This window comes from Drosophila arizonae, chromosome 2 (genome assembly GCF_054131065.1).
Source record: "Drosophila arizonae isolate 15081-1271.41 chromosome 2, UAZ_ARI_1.0, whole genome shotgun sequence".
NCBI classification, from domain to species: Eukaryota; Metazoa; Arthropoda; class Insecta; order Diptera; family Drosophilidae; genus Drosophila; species Drosophila arizonae.
In genome coordinates this window covers 4,388,320-4,406,484 of record NC_142922.1, presented here as the reverse complement: position 1 = coordinate 4,406,484, position 18,165 = coordinate 4,388,320, and the positions used below count along the sequence as shown (strand labels likewise).

At 37.0% G+C, this 18,165-nt stretch overlaps 1 protein-coding gene and 1 long non-coding RNA gene across 5 annotated transcripts in view; one reads left to right on the top strand and one right to left on the bottom strand.

Moving 5' to 3' along the window:
• Positions 1-18,165, top strand: part of fru (sex determination protein fruitless) — a 171,478-nt gene that overhangs the window by 125,323 nt on the left and 27,990 nt on the right. The gene's annotated exons all lie outside the window — the stretch shown is intronic.
• LOC149270218 (uncharacterized) lies at positions 6,345-13,532 on the bottom strand. Its single transcript, XR_016271252.1, has 3 exons — positions 12,583-13,532; positions 6,826-6,876; positions 6,345-6,766 (listed from the first exon to the last, which is right to left on the bottom strand). It is a non-coding gene; the product is annotated as an uncharacterized LOC149270218 (long non-coding RNA).

Here is an 18,165-nt window from a genome sequence, read left to right as displayed (position 1 = left end):
TGTGCTCTGAGTTAATTACAAATTGCACTCGGTGAAACATTTTGTTTAGCTTATTAGCGAATTGTATAGGCTTTTCTCTCTTTTACTCCTACTCTCTCTCTCTCCCTCTCTCTCTCTCGCTGATTGCGCAGGCATATGCTAGCTGATTTGGGCAAATTGTTAACGCAAATACGCGCAAGTAAATGAGTTCATTCAGCTCTTTTGCTTTTGGCCCACATCGAAAAAGAAGAACAAAAATAATCAAAAACCAATTCATAATTTAAAGCAAACTTAAGTAAAAAGTGAAGAGAAACTGCACGACTAGCAGATACTACACAGATAAAAATTAGTCTCATGTTGAAGCTATATAAACTAAATAGCAAATTAAATATTCATTTATTATTACCAGAGTATTCAACTTATTTTCTTTTTTTGTTATTTAATTTTGCTTAATATACCGCATTTAAGAATTATCAGCATTTACAGGGTATATCTACTCAATGAGCGCGCCCAAATGTGCTGACGGCCATAAAATGTTGAGAATAACAATTTCACGCTGGCGCCAGTCGGACTAAAAAAAATACTTTGCTTTAGCTTTACATATACAAGAATTTAAATGTATATACATATATATATAGTTTATATCTCAGTTTTCTGTAGGTATTTTCATATATAGTATTTATCTCGCTTTGCTACGTGCAGCTTTCACGCATTTCTTTTCTACATTCTTTTCCATGCGAAAGCAGCTGATAAAGCATTACAGAAAGACAGAGAGAGAGAGAGAGAGAGAGAGATGTCAACCCTCATATCGCCGCCCCTATACGTACCCCCTACAGCTGCCCCCAACCCCCCGACGTTCACCTGCCATTTATGGCGTACGTGAACTTTGCGCGCCAACTGTATCTAGAGAAAGATAGATATATATGTATGTATATATACGCATATGAATGTTTGTATGTATGTGTGTCAGATATTTATAAGATATAGATATATATCCATCGCAGTTTCTCACGCTCACAATGTGATGTGTTTTTTTTTTTTTTTTTTTTTTTTTTTTTTTTTTGTTCCTCTGTATGTGTTACAGGTAAAATGCCAAGCAAGATTTTTGCCATTTTTGGGCGCCAGAAGGTTTTGTTGCGCTTTACATGACAAGCGCCCGTTTGGGCCTTTTTGCTAGCAACAATGTTGCTGCTGTTGCTGTTGTTGTTGTTGGGTCGCTTGTTTGGCATACGGCGCATGCGGCACACGTTTTTGTTTTGGGCGAGTGTGTCAAGGCAGCGCCATTGCGAGCATGTATGTATGTATGTATGTAAGTCGTAAGTCGGTAAGTTCGCATACAGCTGGCAGGCACTGTCGGGCGATGCCAACTAAACCAACTGATCTAACTGATTTTGTAGCCTTTTATGGCCATTTTGTTATTTGGTTTTCATATTTGAAGCGTCACAGCAACGAGCACGGGCAACAGTTTCCAATTAATGGGCGCTAATAGAGCTTTAATTAACTCATCTGATCAACAGTCACGGCCAAGTCGAGAGTCCCGTGATTGGGGCCCTAACAAAAATTTGTGTGTGGGCTTCAAGATAACGACAAACAGATAGCAAATTTGATTATGACTTTTAAATTCAAATTGATATCTTTATCTTAGCAACTATGAAATCCTTCTAAAGCAAGCGCAGCATGTTGCAGACGATTTCTTAGTAACATTTGTATGTATGCTGCATGTAGCCAGCAAAGCTTTGGTCTTTGTCATTGTCCTAATTCTCTCTGCTTGCGTTCACTGTGCCAAACGCAGGCGCAGCGTTAGCATTACTATACAACACACACACACACACAGTCAAATGATTCTTTCGCTGCTTCGCGTCGACTGAGCGCTGCGATCATTTAAAGAGCAAATGTTTTGCTAGCTGCGCTCTTATTTAGCGTGCGCTGTTCTCTTTATTGCCTGCGACGCAAATACCGTTCTTTTCAACGTTATTATTTGTTTTTTTTTTTTTTGCTATTTTTCGCATAACTTTTTCAGTGTGTGCGTGCGCGTGCGTTTTTATTTAATAATTTGTTGTTGTTGGCGTTGCTGCCGCTGCCGCTGCCACTGCTTGATTATGTGAGCGCGACGCCGCAGTCAACAATATTGCGTGTTCAGTTCTTTTCTAAGCGGCATGCCGTGTAATTCTTCTTCTAATCGCTTCGAAATTTTACAGTGCGCTCGCTCTCGCGAATTTTGTTGTAAGCATGAGTAGCACAAAAAAAAAAAGAGCTTTCGTAGCGTGCGTGTGTGTGTGTGAATGAGTAACTGTGCTGAAAGTGAAGTTATCGTTGTCATCGTTAGCTCGCTGATTGCCACAATGTATGCATATGTGTGCGTGTGTGTGGGGGTATGTGTATGTGCATGCACACAGCAACTGGCTCCTTGTAATAATTGCAAGCCCCAATTGATGTTCATGTGAAATTCAACCGTGCCAATGCGATAATATTGCGTATTTATAGACATCGTCTAATCACTCGTGATTGATAATCGTGCTGTCAATCGTCACCATATGAGCAAAGGCGCATGCATACTTGCGCATGTAACTGTATTGTTAGTGTGAGTGTGAGTGTGAGTGTGTGTTTGCATCCATTTAGTTGTATTGAGCCGTATTGTGCTGCAGCCAACGTTGTGCCCTTTTACAGTACTGGCCAGCAAAATATTGACAAAAATATGTCAATTGCTGTAAGTGAACATGGGAATTTGAATAAATTAAATTTTGGGTTTACTTGACTCAAAATTCAAAATTCAACTCAAAATTTGAAAAAATTATTTAGGTACTTACAAATACAGATGTGATATTAAAAATATTAACAAAACAAAAAAAAAAAAAACAAAAAACAAAAAAAAATCTTTTATGATAATAATAATAAATAGTAAAAATAATAAAAAGAAGTATGAAGAAGAACAATAAATATTAATTTTCTATAAATAGAAACGTACATATGTATGTATGTATGTATATATGTACATGCATGTAAATTTGAATAAGTTGAGGGATGCCGTATGCCACAGAACGGTTCAACTGATACTAGATTTGTATTGTATAGATAATGTTATTTAATCTGCTGGGAGCTGCTATCAGTATGTTGCTATTTTTTATGCTATTCATTCATTAAAACAAGTAAGAAAGCTCTAGTCGAGACTGCTCGACTACGAGATCCCCTGAACCCTTGGAGCAATAGATATTTCAATAATTTTTCGCGACTTTTAGCTTACACAAGAAACACGCACACACACACACAGACAGGCACGTACGCACACACAGGCACACATACACACACACGCATACAGACACACATACACAAACACACGCGCATACTCACACAAACGCATACACACACACACATACACACACATACACATACATACACACACAAGCACCCACGCATAAACGCATGGGCTGCAGTGTGCGCTTACTATGAGAACTTAATTGTTTAATAACTTTTTTTATGGACGTACGATCTTCATGAAACTTTCAGATTATGATTATAACATGAATATGCATGTAATTGCCAAAGCACAAGTCTCTAGTATTTGAAATACGCTTTTTACAAAAGTGAGGGTGAGGGGGTGAATTTAAGGGTGGGGGGTAAATTTTAACAAAAACCGAAATTGTATAAATTGCATATAAGCATACAATAAAAATTTGGAGACTCTAGCAATAAAGGTGTAGAAGATATAATTTTATAACTGGTTTTCGATAAGGTTTTTTATCGATAAAAAAAGATCGGGATGAGTTATCGATTTTTAATGATAAACTTGATATGCGCGCTGTAATTACGGACATTTTAAAAGAAATTTGAAGTCTCTAGCTCTTATATCTTCTGAAATCGACGCGTTCATACATACGGACAGACGGACAGACGGACAGACGGACAGACGGACGGACGGACAGACGGACAGACGGACAGACGGACAGACAGACGGACAGGGCCAAATCAACTCAGCTCGTCACCCTGATCAAGAATATATATACTTTGTGGGGTCTGCCACGCCTCCTTCTCCCTGTTACATACATTTCAACAAAACCATTATACCCTGATTTCCCATTTTCAATGGGTTCAGGGTATAAAAAATGTTAACTATTTTTTTTACTGCCTGGATTAACTGGATTCTAGGAAACGGCTGCACAAAGGTCAGTTCACATTGTCAGCCAAGCATACAATTAGAGCAAACACACACACACACATAAACACGTACACATGTACCCAAACTTGCAAGTATTTGTAACTTGTGGCAAAAAAAAAAATAAATAAATAAAAATTAAAAAAATTTAAAATAACCAAACGGAACGAGCCCAGCAGCGGTTTTTGATTATATAAATGCAAAAATTATATAAAAAAAATTGCAAAAATTCTAAATTTATAAAAAGGCAACAACAAAGCTCCATACACATATACGCATGTGTATGTGTGTCTTTTATACGCTACAACAAATTGGGCAGCTCGTTTAAGTGTGTGTGTGATCAAGGCAGTTGGCGCAGCAGCAGCGACGCTGGCAGCGGCCGTTAAAAAGGCAGCGGACCCTACACGCGCATGTAAAGTTACCCGAGCACACACACACACACACGCACAAAGAGACACAGGCAAATGCGAGCGCAGAACCAAAAAGCCGAATGTGCCAAAAATAAAACAAAAACAACAACACAACTATGGCATCGTCAACGTCAGCGCCAGCAGCGACGGCAACGGCAACGGCAGCGCAACTAACGCCAAGTAAAACTGGCGGCAGCAACAAATTTTGCGCTTATGGGTCGTAAAGTTGACCTTCAAAACACGAACACACACACACACACAGACGCACACACACAACAAAAATTGGCCAAAAAATTGCAGGTTTTTTTTTTTGTTCGTTTCGGTGGCTATGCTGCGCCCAGTTTAAGCTTTTTCAAAAGCCAACAGCGTCCGACGATGACGCTATGTGCATGCCATTGTCGTTGCTGTTGTTGTTGTGTCTCATAAATGTGTGTGCGGCAGCGGCAAAATCTAATTTTGTGAGCGCATTTTACAAAGAGAGCCAGTTGATCAGATCGCTGCTCAAAGCGGGGGCGAGGACGCTGCACATGCTGCTGCGACGGCCTCTGTCTTTGTATTTTTTTTTTTGTTTTGTTACTTTTGCGCGGCATTTTTTGTTTTTGCACACTTGGCTCTCTTACGCTTTGGCTTTTGTTTGCGCCGCTCTTTTGCTGTAGTCGAAGCGGCGCTCTTATTGTGCGCAACTCTGTTATTTGTTGTTGTCGTTGCCTTTTGCGATTTTCATACCCTGCTCGCTAGCGACAATGGGCTTATGTGCTAAATGTAATGAGCATGTGATAATACATTGCTTCATTTGAATTATATAAGAGCAAAAGAAGAAGATGCAGCACTGCTGAGCAGCAGGCAACGAGTTTGAGCTGTTCATAGCTTGCCTGTGCTTTGGAAGAGTACATTGTTTTTTTTTTTTTTTTTTTTTTTTTTTTTTTGCGAACTTCACGTCTTCTGCTCTCAATGGGTATTCAGCAGTCGTGAATCGACGCTGACGCGAGCTAACTTGTTGCGAATGTTCGTGCTCGGGTGTGTGCGTGTGTTTGTGTGTGTGCGACGCGATCGGTATCAAGGTTTTTGGCAATTTGGTTTGTGCTGCCGCTTCAGTCGGTTGGTAGGTCGCGTCGTCAACGCCGGCGTTGCTGATGTTGTTCTGCTGCTGCCGCTGTCGGTGTCGCTGTCGCTGCCGTTGTTAACTGCGCTGCTTGCTGCGGTTGCGCCTTTTTCTAGCTTGCGGCTCGCTTGCCTTTTTTCATGTATATAAAACTTTTTTTTTTTCTTTTTCGCAAATTGCCAATGCAGAGATCAACATAGTCGCGTCGCTCGTGTGCTTCGCTCGCGTGCGCGTTTAGTTTGCTGTTTTGTTTTTGGTTTTTGAAACGTCGACGTCGGCGCTGTCGTCGCGGTCAGCGTCAGCGTCAACGCCAACGCAGTTGCCGCTGCGCGACACTCTTAACCTATTTTCTCGCGAGCCGAACATTAGTTACAATTTTGTTGTGATGTTGCGTGGCAGATACGCGTCGGACACGGACGCTGCTTGCGCGGATTCTAAGCACGCACAATTACACTAGCACACATACACACATACATACGTACATACACACACATACATATACATATATCGAGTATACACGCACACATATAGCCAACACACACATGCAACTGAAAATTTGCCAATAAGATCTAGTAACAGAGAAATAAATAAATAAAAATAAAAATTCAAATAATAAATAAAAGAACAATATTTGTTCTAGAATTTCGCATAAAGTGCAAATTATATGTCTATGCATATATTGATAAAAGTGTTTAAATTACAGTGCCTTACAATAATAATCGGCTACATACATATGTGAAATCTGTTTACAATCAATGAAAATGCGGTGCCTTGGTACAATCTTAAAGTTTTATGCATGAATTCGATCGAAAAAGTGCTAAACAAAAAAGTGAATTTGAAATAATAATAAATAAAGTCCCGTTAGCGGATGAACTATATTTGCTCGGCTTCAACTGTACCTTGTGAAAAAGAATAACGCATCAAATTGGATTACACAAACTTCTGGCTGCTGCACTCCCTCTCTGAAAGGTTAGTACGCGCATCAAGTATACGCCATGTCGGTCGATCGTGCAAATGATGAATGGGGTTTGCATTTTGCCTGTCCAAACGAAAGCAAAAGTGCTCAAGTGCCGTTCCACTATATAGTTATAGTTACATACATATGTATATACATATATAGTCGGACTAGATAATATAGCATATAGTGACATAGTACCCGACAAGTGCTGATAAGGTTTACTTACTTTTTCGCTTTCATGGAATTAGAGGCATGTTTTATAGAACTCGGGACTGGCCTGGAAGTAGCGGAATTTGGGTTAATTATTGAAAAGTTAATAACGTATATTACGTATAGATTATGTAAGAGGAAGTGTGGATATTAAGTCATCGAAATGAAAACTTATAAATGAAATTAGTTTATGAATATTGCTTTGTTCCTTTATGTTCCTTTTTATCTATTGAACTTCGATCACCCGAAATAATTATAATGGGAATTTGTTAGGAAAATAAACAAATATAGAAATGTGAAGTGGAAATCAACAAAATATATATATTGATCATGACAGTATTTAAAGAAATAAGAGATTTTTTTAGATATTTATAATTTAGAGCAGACTTTTTTAATGTCAGTTAAAAATAACACATTAAAAAAAAGTTTTATCTAACAAATATATTTTACATATTGTTACTCTTCAAAGATACAAAAATTTTTGAAACAAAATTGTTTATCTTTTAAACATCTTTTTTGTTACTAAACTTAAAAAATGTTTAAATTTATATTAATATAATATTTTTAGTTCCGGTACTATCATTTAAATATTTTGCTTCTGGTTTATCTTACTATTTATTCATTTCTGAAAATAAGATAAAATAGAATGTTTTTTTATTTTTTCGATTTCTTCATATAGAATTGCAATTTGAAAATTAAGAGTTAGACTGCTTTTGCACAAAAGTTAGAAAACAGTGGAAGCATTTATAAACGTGTTTGGGGATGAGATCGGAGCTACGCAAACTAGTTTATGATTCGGAATTTTACTGTCCTGCCCAGTGTAGACTGGTTTGTATACACTTTTTTTTATTTTTATTGTCTTTTGCTTTCTTTACATTTTTATTGTTGCTGCAAATAAAGCATCTGACCTTTGTAAGGGATGTTCTTTTATCAAAGAAAAAAAAAAAATCGATTTTGAATTGCGATTTTGGTTATAAGAAACATATAAAAAGGAAATTGTTAAATAAAAGAGAACTTTTATAAAAAGAAAAATCCTTAAAAAAATATGTAACTATTAATGTTATATAGTTTACTCAATCAGTTGTAGATACATGTCTGTAGATCTATTGTCTTATTTATTTCACTTATGTAAACGTTTGCTCTGCTCGACCTCTCCCACTTTTTTTTGGGGGATAATATCAAGTCATGCGTAAAATTATTTATAAATACTATAAAAATACTATATAGTAAATTACTGCACGAACGGGCAGATGCGCGGCACAAAACACCTAAAACATGCGAAAATTATCTATAAATTAAAATTTTTACAATCTGTGTGCGATTATACTGAGCAACAACAACAGCAACAACAACAACACAAGAACAACATCAGCGAGTACAACAATAAATGCTGCCTAAAAAAGCTTTGAGCTGACGTCAAACGGCAACGCTGGCAGCGACGTCGACAGCGCCAATTTATTTTACACAATTAAGGGTGTGTGCCGTGTGTGAAAGAGATGGCATAAAAAGGCTGAGGGTATGTGGTAGAGAGAGAGTGAGAGAGTGACAGTGATAGAGATAGGGAGGGATAGACATAGCGGGCAGGCAAAGATATAAATATACATATATATATAAAACATATGTAAGACACGGGCGATCACACACACACACGCACACACACACACACTGAGGGCGACAGAATGATGTGAAAAAAAAGCATTACTATGCGCCAATTTAGATTAAAGCAATGCGCGACCACGCCCCAGCCTCTGAAAAGCCCAGCTAACTGTCATGAAAAAGAAAAAATATATATGTATCTGCCCAAAGCATAGATACCCTGTAGCTTGAGCGAGCAATAATGGAGTGAAATAAAGGGGGTTAAGTTTGAAGTGGATATAACATATACATATGTATATGATAGTATATTTATATATATTCTTATAATTCTTGCAACTATTCACTATATTTCCTATCAATTGTCTCAGCTTTGGGACTCAAGCATATTTCTTTGCTGTTTAAACATTTTTTTTCTTCGTAAATCTTGATTAATCAGGTCAAACATCTACGAAAAGTTTTCAGCTGTCTGAACTGTTTTTTATACCCCACGCTTGTCACTTCTATAGGGTATTTAAAATATATACAATTTGTTACCCGTGTTTTAAAATAATAAAAGCAAAGAACGCTTCACAGAGCACAGAGCGCAGTCATTGTTGTTACCAAAATGCGTCTTTTTTTTTTGCATATTTATTTAGTTGTATATTTATGCAATATTTATTATTATTTTATATATACATAGATATTTATATATATTTATTTATATTTATATGTATTTGTTTTTGTTGTTTCATGTTTTATATGAATTATTTCTTTGAGAATCATTTGCGAGTTTTTTTCGCACCAACTGTGCAAATACTGTGCGCTCTTCTCTTTGTGTGTGTGTGTGTATGTGCGTGTGTGACAAACAGACTCTCTTCCTCTAACCCTCTCATCGTCTCTGTCTCTGTCCCGCTCGCTGTCTGTCTGCGCCCAGCAGTCACAAGCCCTGGGCCCAGGCACACACACGCACACAGAGCCACACACATGTAGATCATTTTTGTGCATAGAATAGATCTACTGGCAAAATACCAGCAGAAATTGGGGATCTATGTCAGCTCGCAGCCAACTGAATGGACGCCCAACCACCCAACCCAAGCCAGCAGCCAGCCACCCACCCACCGACCGCACACCTTGTGATGCTTACGTACTTTGGGAGCAGCTGTCTGTGTGTGCGTGTGTGTGTGTGCTCATTACGCCTCATTTCGTGTAGCTTGTTGTTCTTATTGTTGCTTGTTCCCTTTGCAGATGCGCAAATCGTTTGTTTAGCTTGTTTAATACCCTAACAAAAAGGCGAGTCTTAATAGAATTTGATAGATATTTAAGAGCGTACATATATATTTGTACATTTTTACATACTCTTCATACATCATTGAAAATGTTCATACAAATATGCAGCTCATATAAATACATGTATATAAAATCTTGATTAGTAGATTTATTGCTACGTCTATAACTTGGCTCGAAGCTTGTTTTCTAGTGCAAACAAATTGTGATTATTCAATGCAAATTAAGGTTCCTAACATGTATTATAACTTATATTTAAGTTTAGCTCAAATTAACTATATCTATATCTATATCTATATCTATATCTATATCTATATCTATATCTATATCTATATCTATATCTATATCTATATCTATATCTATATCTATCTATATCTATATCTATATCTATATTATATCTATATCTATATCTATATCTATATCTATATCTATATCTATATCTAGCTATATCTATATCTATATCTATATCTATATCTATATCTATATCTATATCTATATCTATATCTATATACCCCATATTATAAAGTGTGTCTAGTCGTCGCCTTAAAATAAATATTTCTTAACAATTTTCGATTTGGTTCTCTTAGCTTATAAATACATTTTTGCTAGCAACAAAAACAACAACAACAACAACAACAAGAATAGCAACAGCGAAAAATGTTTAATATTATTTTTGATACATAGCCTTTGGCTTGGCCGCCGTGCCGTGTTCCTGTTGCCAAAAAACTATTTGCAAACAAAAACATAAATTCATCTCGTGCTCGCATATATTTAGACGCATATTAATAAAAATGGATGCTACCAAAAGATTCAATTTATTTATACCTCAGCGGGATTCGGCATTCGGCATTCGGTATTCGATTGAAAATAATAATAAAAACAAGCTTGTTAAATGTTACGAAATGTATTTGCTCTGTTTATGCATTTTCCAGATATGTATGTATGTATAGAGCTTTATAGAGCCTTATCAATGCTAAGCTTATCAATAAAAATTGGACCTTCTTCTGACGTAGTTTCTTTACCACTTGAAGACTTTCTCGTGCAAGAGAACTCAAATATTATCTGATAATAAGTTAAAAAAAAAATGAATGAATGACATTTTTCATTGTTCATTAATCAGGTGATCCAGATATGTTTGTCCATATTTCGGATCCGTCTTCAGTGCTTTAAGGCTTATATATTCCGCTTCTTCCGGTATGAGTCTTAATATCCAAGTTTCTTTTCATTTTTCTTTACCACATATTGCAGCATAAATTATAAAGCCCTTAAGAACTACTATACAATACAAATTCCACTTTATTCTTCTTATCAGTAAATTGTATTATTATGTAATGCTTATTCACAATTATATAATTTATAATCTTATGATTAATGTGTATGAAAGCCTTCTTCTATTATAAATCATAAATAACAAGAGTCCTGCAAAATCAATTTCCTGCCTTGCCACGCCTCTACTTGGTATATAAATATTATAGTTGAAGTAAATTATTAAATTACATCCACTTTGTCCTATTGAGTTTAGGCTGTAATCTCTAGTATTATCACGGTTTTTGAGATACTGAAAAATGCATTTTCCGATTTTCCACGCCTTGACATTTTGTAATTCAAGGGTATATGTTCCATATTTCCAAGTCTAATGGCCTAAAGGCAGACAGACGGATGGCCAGACATTGCACAAAACCAATATACTCGTTTCACTCCCATGAATGAGCATAAGCATTGGCTTTGCTTGAAGCACTTTGCTGCAACTGATTTGACTTGATTTTTGTGTGTGTTTTGTACCTTAGGCGTTTCCTGCCTGCCACAAACACATAATTGCGATCGTTGATTTGCTGCTGCTCGTTCGTTTGCATGAATTAGGGCCACATGTTGGCGATTCACTATACAACAACAACAATAAAGCGCACTCTGACTCTGCCTCTGCTTCTGCCCACGCAATGCGCGCGCAAAAATTTACGCGATTTGTCAGCCCGTCGAATATGTTTTCTTTTTTTCGTCTTTTTCCTAGATTCTTTTTTTTTTCTTGCTGCTATTTATTGTGTGCTTACATTTCGCTTGTTGGTTCTTTGAAATGCTTGAGGTTGCTTTCGGCAGGGTTGAAGTGGGCCTACACACAGAAACACAAACACACACACACATATATATAAACAGAGGCACAGGCACAGTGCTTGCTTTTTATACACTGCTTGTAAAGTGAGAAGAGTTTGACTGGCTGCTAAGAAAAATATTGAGAAATGGAATATATAAAGCTCTTTGACTTGACTGTTTCATTAAACATTATTACAAACATATTTTGTATAAAAAATGTTTATAAATATATATATAAAAATCAACATAAAAATAGTACAAAAAAAAATGAAATTATTTATTGCTTTAAGCTTAGAAAAAAATTTAAAATAATATTTAAAAAAAAATAAATAAATTTAGCATAAAAATAATACATTTAAAAAATACAAGAAATACAGAACAAAATATATATAAGAAAAATCAATTAAATTTAAATGTTAAAATAAAAAACAGTATTAAATAAATTTAAGGATGAATTTCAAAAAATTTTGTAAAAAGATTTAAAGCTCGCAAAAAAAAAAAAATAAAAGGTAAATAAATAAATAAAAAAATAAATAAAATTAAAAAGAAAAAAATTAAATTAAATAAACTATAATAATAAATATAACTGAGAAAAAAAAATCAATGTTTTATTATACAAATTATAAATAATAAAAAGCGTAAAATAAATAATAAAAAGCGTAAAATAAATAATAAACACTTCAAAGAGTTTTTTTTTGCCTTCATTATTATAGATCAAGTTATACAGTCACATGTCACACATAAGCAAATATCAATCTTAATTCTTTTGCAGTGAACAGAGCATTAGGCAGTCAGTTTAAATTTAGCAACGATATCCCTCGCTTACTTGTTTGCGTTGTGTACTTAGTGCTATCGAAGTAGTTGTTGTTATTGTTGTTGTTGCTGCTGTTGTTGCTGTTGTTGTTTGTAGACAATTTCTAAGTGTGTTCAAATTTAGGTCAGCTCTTCTACGCACTGTCGCTGCTGACGCTGCTGGCTGTCAGAGTGTCATTGTAATTGCAAATATCGCAGCCAAGCAGCGACACTCACTCACTCAGAAAATATCACTCATACGCCAGCGTGTGCATTCGCGCACTGCCCACGCGCTGCTTAAGCCAAAGCCAAAGCAAAAAATACGAAAACCGAATATAAATAAAATGGAAGGAAAAGCGAAGCAAACGCAAATTGTCATCATTTTCATTTTTGGGGGCCCCAAAAGTGCCTGATGCAAAACTATAAATGAAAATTAGCGCATTTAATTGCCCAAAATGTGTCTGCCAACAGCAACAGACGCAACACTACTCGTATGTAACAACAACAACAACAACAACGGCAGCAGCAACAACAACAGTAACCACATTTGCAACGTCTGCAACAAGGCGCTTGACGTAATTGCCCAGACAAGTTTTCTGCCTTGCACTTCTCGCATTGCGCACTTTTGACAGGCCCCAACGCAAAAGGCGTCTACAAATTTATTTTACAGCATTGTTCATATATAAAATTATATATACATGTGCCTATAATATAAGTGTATATTTTATTATACCTGTATTAAATGTAATTACACCAGCGATTTATCTGTTGCACGTATTTCGACTAGAGCCTGAGCAGTCAGTACCTTTAAATTGATAATTGGCATGAAATTTAATTAGTTAAGCCTAATATATAGTTAGTTGCCATATATTTAACTATATTAAATAACTAATTAACAAACCATTTATGCATTTTTTCTACTTCTACTTCTACTTCTACTTCTACTTCTACTTCTACTTCTACTTCTACTTCTACTTCTACTTCTACTTCCTACTTCTACTTCGACTTCTATTCTACTTCTACTTCTACTTCTACTTCTACTTCTACTTCTACTTCTACTTCTACTTCTACTTCTACTTCAACTTCTACTTCTACTTCTACTTCTACTTCTACTTCTACTTCTACTTCTACTTCTACTTCTACTTCTACTCCTACTACTACTTCTACTTCTACTTCTACTTCTACTTCTACTTCTACTTCTACTTCTACTTCTACTTCTACTTCTACTTCTACTTCTACTTCTACTTCTACTGCTACTTCTACTTCTACTTCAGTTCTATTCGTATTGTCAATGTGTTAATCTATTTAGCTGCGGCATACGTAACGTATGCTTAATTTTCTATACAAAATCATTGAGTATACGCCCAGTTGTGGCTTTAATAAACAACGCGTGATATTGCCAAATTTGCGTATTTAGCAGCTCATAAAGGCAACAGCTGTTGCTGCTGCTGCTGCTGCTGTAAAAATCCCTTTCGTGTCAGCCCTTATGGCGCCCTAATTAATGCTAATTCCGCATTGACTATCTAGCTTTATGTCTCTTTTTGGGCGCTCAATTAACATTACGTTAATGGCCGAACACAATATTTGCCACTGTCAACACAAATACACATACACACGGTCACAGAGAGGGAGAGAGAGAGAGAGAGACAAAGTCTCTGACAGCTGGAGAGCTGCTTAACATCGCTTCGAGTTGGTCAACAAGTGCCTGACAAGCTGCCAAAAGGGAGTCTCGAGTCGAGTCGAGTTTCAAGCCGCAGCCTCAATTGTTGTAAAGTTTCGTACAACAGAGCTTGTTGGTGTTTTTGTTGTTGTTGTGGGACAGCCCACGGCAAATTTCACAAACAACAAACGACGAGTATCGAGCATCGAGCATTGAGCATCGAGCCAACGACCATCGCTATATGTCGCTGCCTTTTCAAGTGCTAACAAGCTGTACCGCCCCTCTGTCCCGCCCAGCCCCCATGTCGTATGGCTAACGGTGTTAACCGCAAAGCAGCAACAAGTTCAGCTTCACTCAATATTCAGTCGGATTATGGCATTTGGCACCCACAACGACAGCGCAGCGACATAACTGTAATAATTACAGACAAACTCTTAGACCCTGACAGCCCGCCCGCCGCTCGCCGCTGGCTCCCTCGTTGCCAATTGGCCAACGTGAGTCACAGGGCCAGAGCTGTTGCCATTGGACAACATATTTGTTGCTCCCACTTGGCCAATAAGAAAAAGCTTTCATCTACCACACGTCCCTAATAACACACATCAAAGGAAATACCACAATATTTGAAGTGTGTGACTCTCTGTTGATATTAAAGGTGATTTGTTTCTATCAAAATTGAATTATGTTGCTAGTATAAAAGGAATAAAAGTGTTTAATTCGAAGTTTTTTATTTGCAGAGAACAATCATAAATTAATTTTGTCAGTCGGAAGTTACTCATATACCTCATATAAACTTTCGATAATTATAGAGTCAATTAACCAGCTGTAAAGGAATCGTAATCTTCATATAGTTGATTTAGAAATGCAAGCAATATCATTTTCTTATAATTTCCGCCTTGAATCTGTCCCTCAGTCAGTTCCTAAAACAATCAGTCTTTCAGTCAGCTTCTTTTTCACTACAACATTCACTTTTTCAGTTAGTCAGTCATTCAATCTTTCCAGCACTGCTTCATTCACTCCGCCACCCAGTCCCCCAGTCAACCCCTCAAGCAATCAGTCAATCCCTCATTTACTCCCTCACTGTTTTATTCATTTCCTCTCTCAGTCAGTGAGTCCCTCAGACCTCATTCACTCCATCTGTCAGTCTTTCATTGACTCCCTCAGTCCTATCTCAATCATTTACTCCCAGAGTCAGTCCCTCAGTCAGTCCTTCATTTACTGCCTCAGGCAGTCAGTCGGTACCTCAATCACTGCATCATTCATTCTTGCAGTTCTTCAGCCTATCAGTGAGTCCCTCATTCGCTATTTCAATCAGTCCCTCATTCACAGTTTCATTCACTTTCTCAATCAGTCGGTCAGTCCCTCATTCACCTCCTCAGTGAGTCTCTCATTCAGTGCTGCACGCTACTCCCTCCGTCAGGCCTCAGCCATTCCCTCAGTCAGCCTCTCATGCACTGCCTCATTCACTCCCTCAGTCAGCCAGTCAGTCATTCATTCATTCGCTCAGTCTCGACTGCCCAGTTTAATATACAGCTATGTTTTATATCAAACTATAAGTGTCGCCCAGTGGCGGTGCCAACAAATTGCAATTGTCGGACTTTTACACAATTTCGCACTTTGCAGTAAATTTTAGATTTTATTTTATTTCATTTTCCTTCATTCGACTTTTTTTAGTTTTTCATTTTTTTTTTTTTTTTTTTTTCGGTTTTTATTCGTACGCCCACACGAGGCTCAATGCCCATTCAGCCTCATTTTGCGAATCGCATTGCCTGCCACGCCCCAACCCCTGCGGCCCCTTTTGGCAGTGTGTAAACAGTTGCGTGTGGGCGTTCTATTCCTGGCGCACGCATTGCCAGCGCAATTAACACATTTGTATCTGACAAATGCAATCTGTGCGCTCGTATCTCAAAAGCGTTTTCACTTGCACTTTTCAGACACGATTTGCTGCTACTCTGGCTATTGTTGTTGTTTTTGTTTTGCTCTGGGTGCCTAATAAAGCGCATTGTGCGCTTGTTAATATTTGCGAGACAACTGAAATTTATAAGTGCCAAATGAATATAAATTCAAACAAATGGCAACCAAATTAAAGGCGGATTCACATTTTCTTTGCACAATTCTCTGTGAAAATTGTGTAAGTCACAGAGAGAAGAGTTGTATATAAATGAATATATATATAAATAATATATGTATATATCATTTTGATTAGTTTATTAAGTTTACTCGTTGCTGTTGTGGCTTAAATCTGCTTGAAAATTGGCATAGGCTCAACATTTATATAAAGATAATTTAGATATATTTATATAGTTGTTAAAAGTTTGCAATTGAAGTAATTAAATGAAATATAAAATATATTGGTAAATTATAGTCATTCTTCTGACTTATAGCTGAGATTGATTGTTTGCCTAAGGCTTTTTTTTTTCATGAGAAAAATGCCTGGAAAATCTAGAAAATATATTCATGTATTGTTGCCCTACAATTGTAAGTTAACAATATATCAAACATTTATCTAACTCGTTTCATGGGCCATTCTGCCTTATTGACCTACATTTGAGCATTCAGTCGACTTCACCCATTAACCTTTTGGCATTTGACCTTGCTGGCCAAAGCTGGCCAAACCCGCGAAATATAGTCAATATATATATAAATATATTATTTTTTTTTACTGCTTAATCAATCATGGTTAGCCAAGTATCTATGACTTGTCTACATCTCTCTCACTCTCTCTGTCTCTCTCCCTCTAAATTTGTATCTGTAACTGCTGACCTTCATATTTTACAATTTACTGCGGCTGATGCTGGGGCCAAACCTATTTGCTACTCGGTTTATTCAAATGATTTGTTGCTCTTGCTCTAGCTGTTGTTGCTGTTGTTGTTGTCGTTGCTGTTGCTGTTGCCTTTCGGCTGATTCATTTGCCCGTTTTGAGGCATTTTGCACATTTGACCATTGAGCCAAGGTGAACTTCAAACGCTAATCTTGATCTCGTTTGCCTTCTGCACAGATCTGTTATACATAGATCTATGTGTACATGTATGTATATATATTGTATATTTATATATATTTATATATTTTACTTTGTCTCTTATCGCATTTGGCGCATCTTTTTGGCAATTCGCAATTGATTTGTGCCGTCGCTTTCAATGTTGAAGGGCAAATGGAAATAAAACCAGTTTATGATCCATTTGTGCTGTGCGGGTGTGTGTATGTGTATCTGTGTGTGTACTTATAGAGCTATAGACTGATTGATTTGCTTAGCGGCCGTCATGTGGGCGCTCAGTTTTGTAACGCTCACGCGCGTGTTACAGTTGCGTTCAATGAACTCAACGGTAAATTTACAACGCCAACAACAACAAGAAACATTAATAACAAAGTAAAGCAACAACAACAACAACAACAGCTGTTGCTGCTGTTGCTGGCAACGTCAAACGCTGAAAAACCTACGCCAACATGTAAAGTTCTAATGCCAAAGATAAACAAAGGCACAAAAAAAAAAATATGTTTGAAAATGAGTAAAGAGAAACAGCAACAGCAACAACGACAACAATAACAAATATCAACAAACTACTTTGTATTTATAATTATTATCGGTCCGTCCGTACAGCACTTGATGTGCTCGTGTATCTCTCTCAGCTACACCTCTCTTGCTATCTCTCTCTCTCTCTGTCTCTCTCACTCTGCCTTTATTTCCCTCTCTCTCGCGCTCTCAGCCATGTAGAACGTGTAAATTGAAAAACTATTTGGCTGTTACAGCAGCAGCGCTGCCGGCGTCGCTGCTGCGCACGATAAGGCGCAGCTAACTAAAAGTTGAAGGCCATTGCTGATACGCCGCGTGGGACGCGTGTGTTGGCAATTGTAGCTGTATCAATGTGTGTAACAGTGTGTGTGTGTGTGCGTGTGTATTGTTAGCATTGATTATCTAAGTATACACACACATACACACACACGTCCAGGCGTATGTGTAGC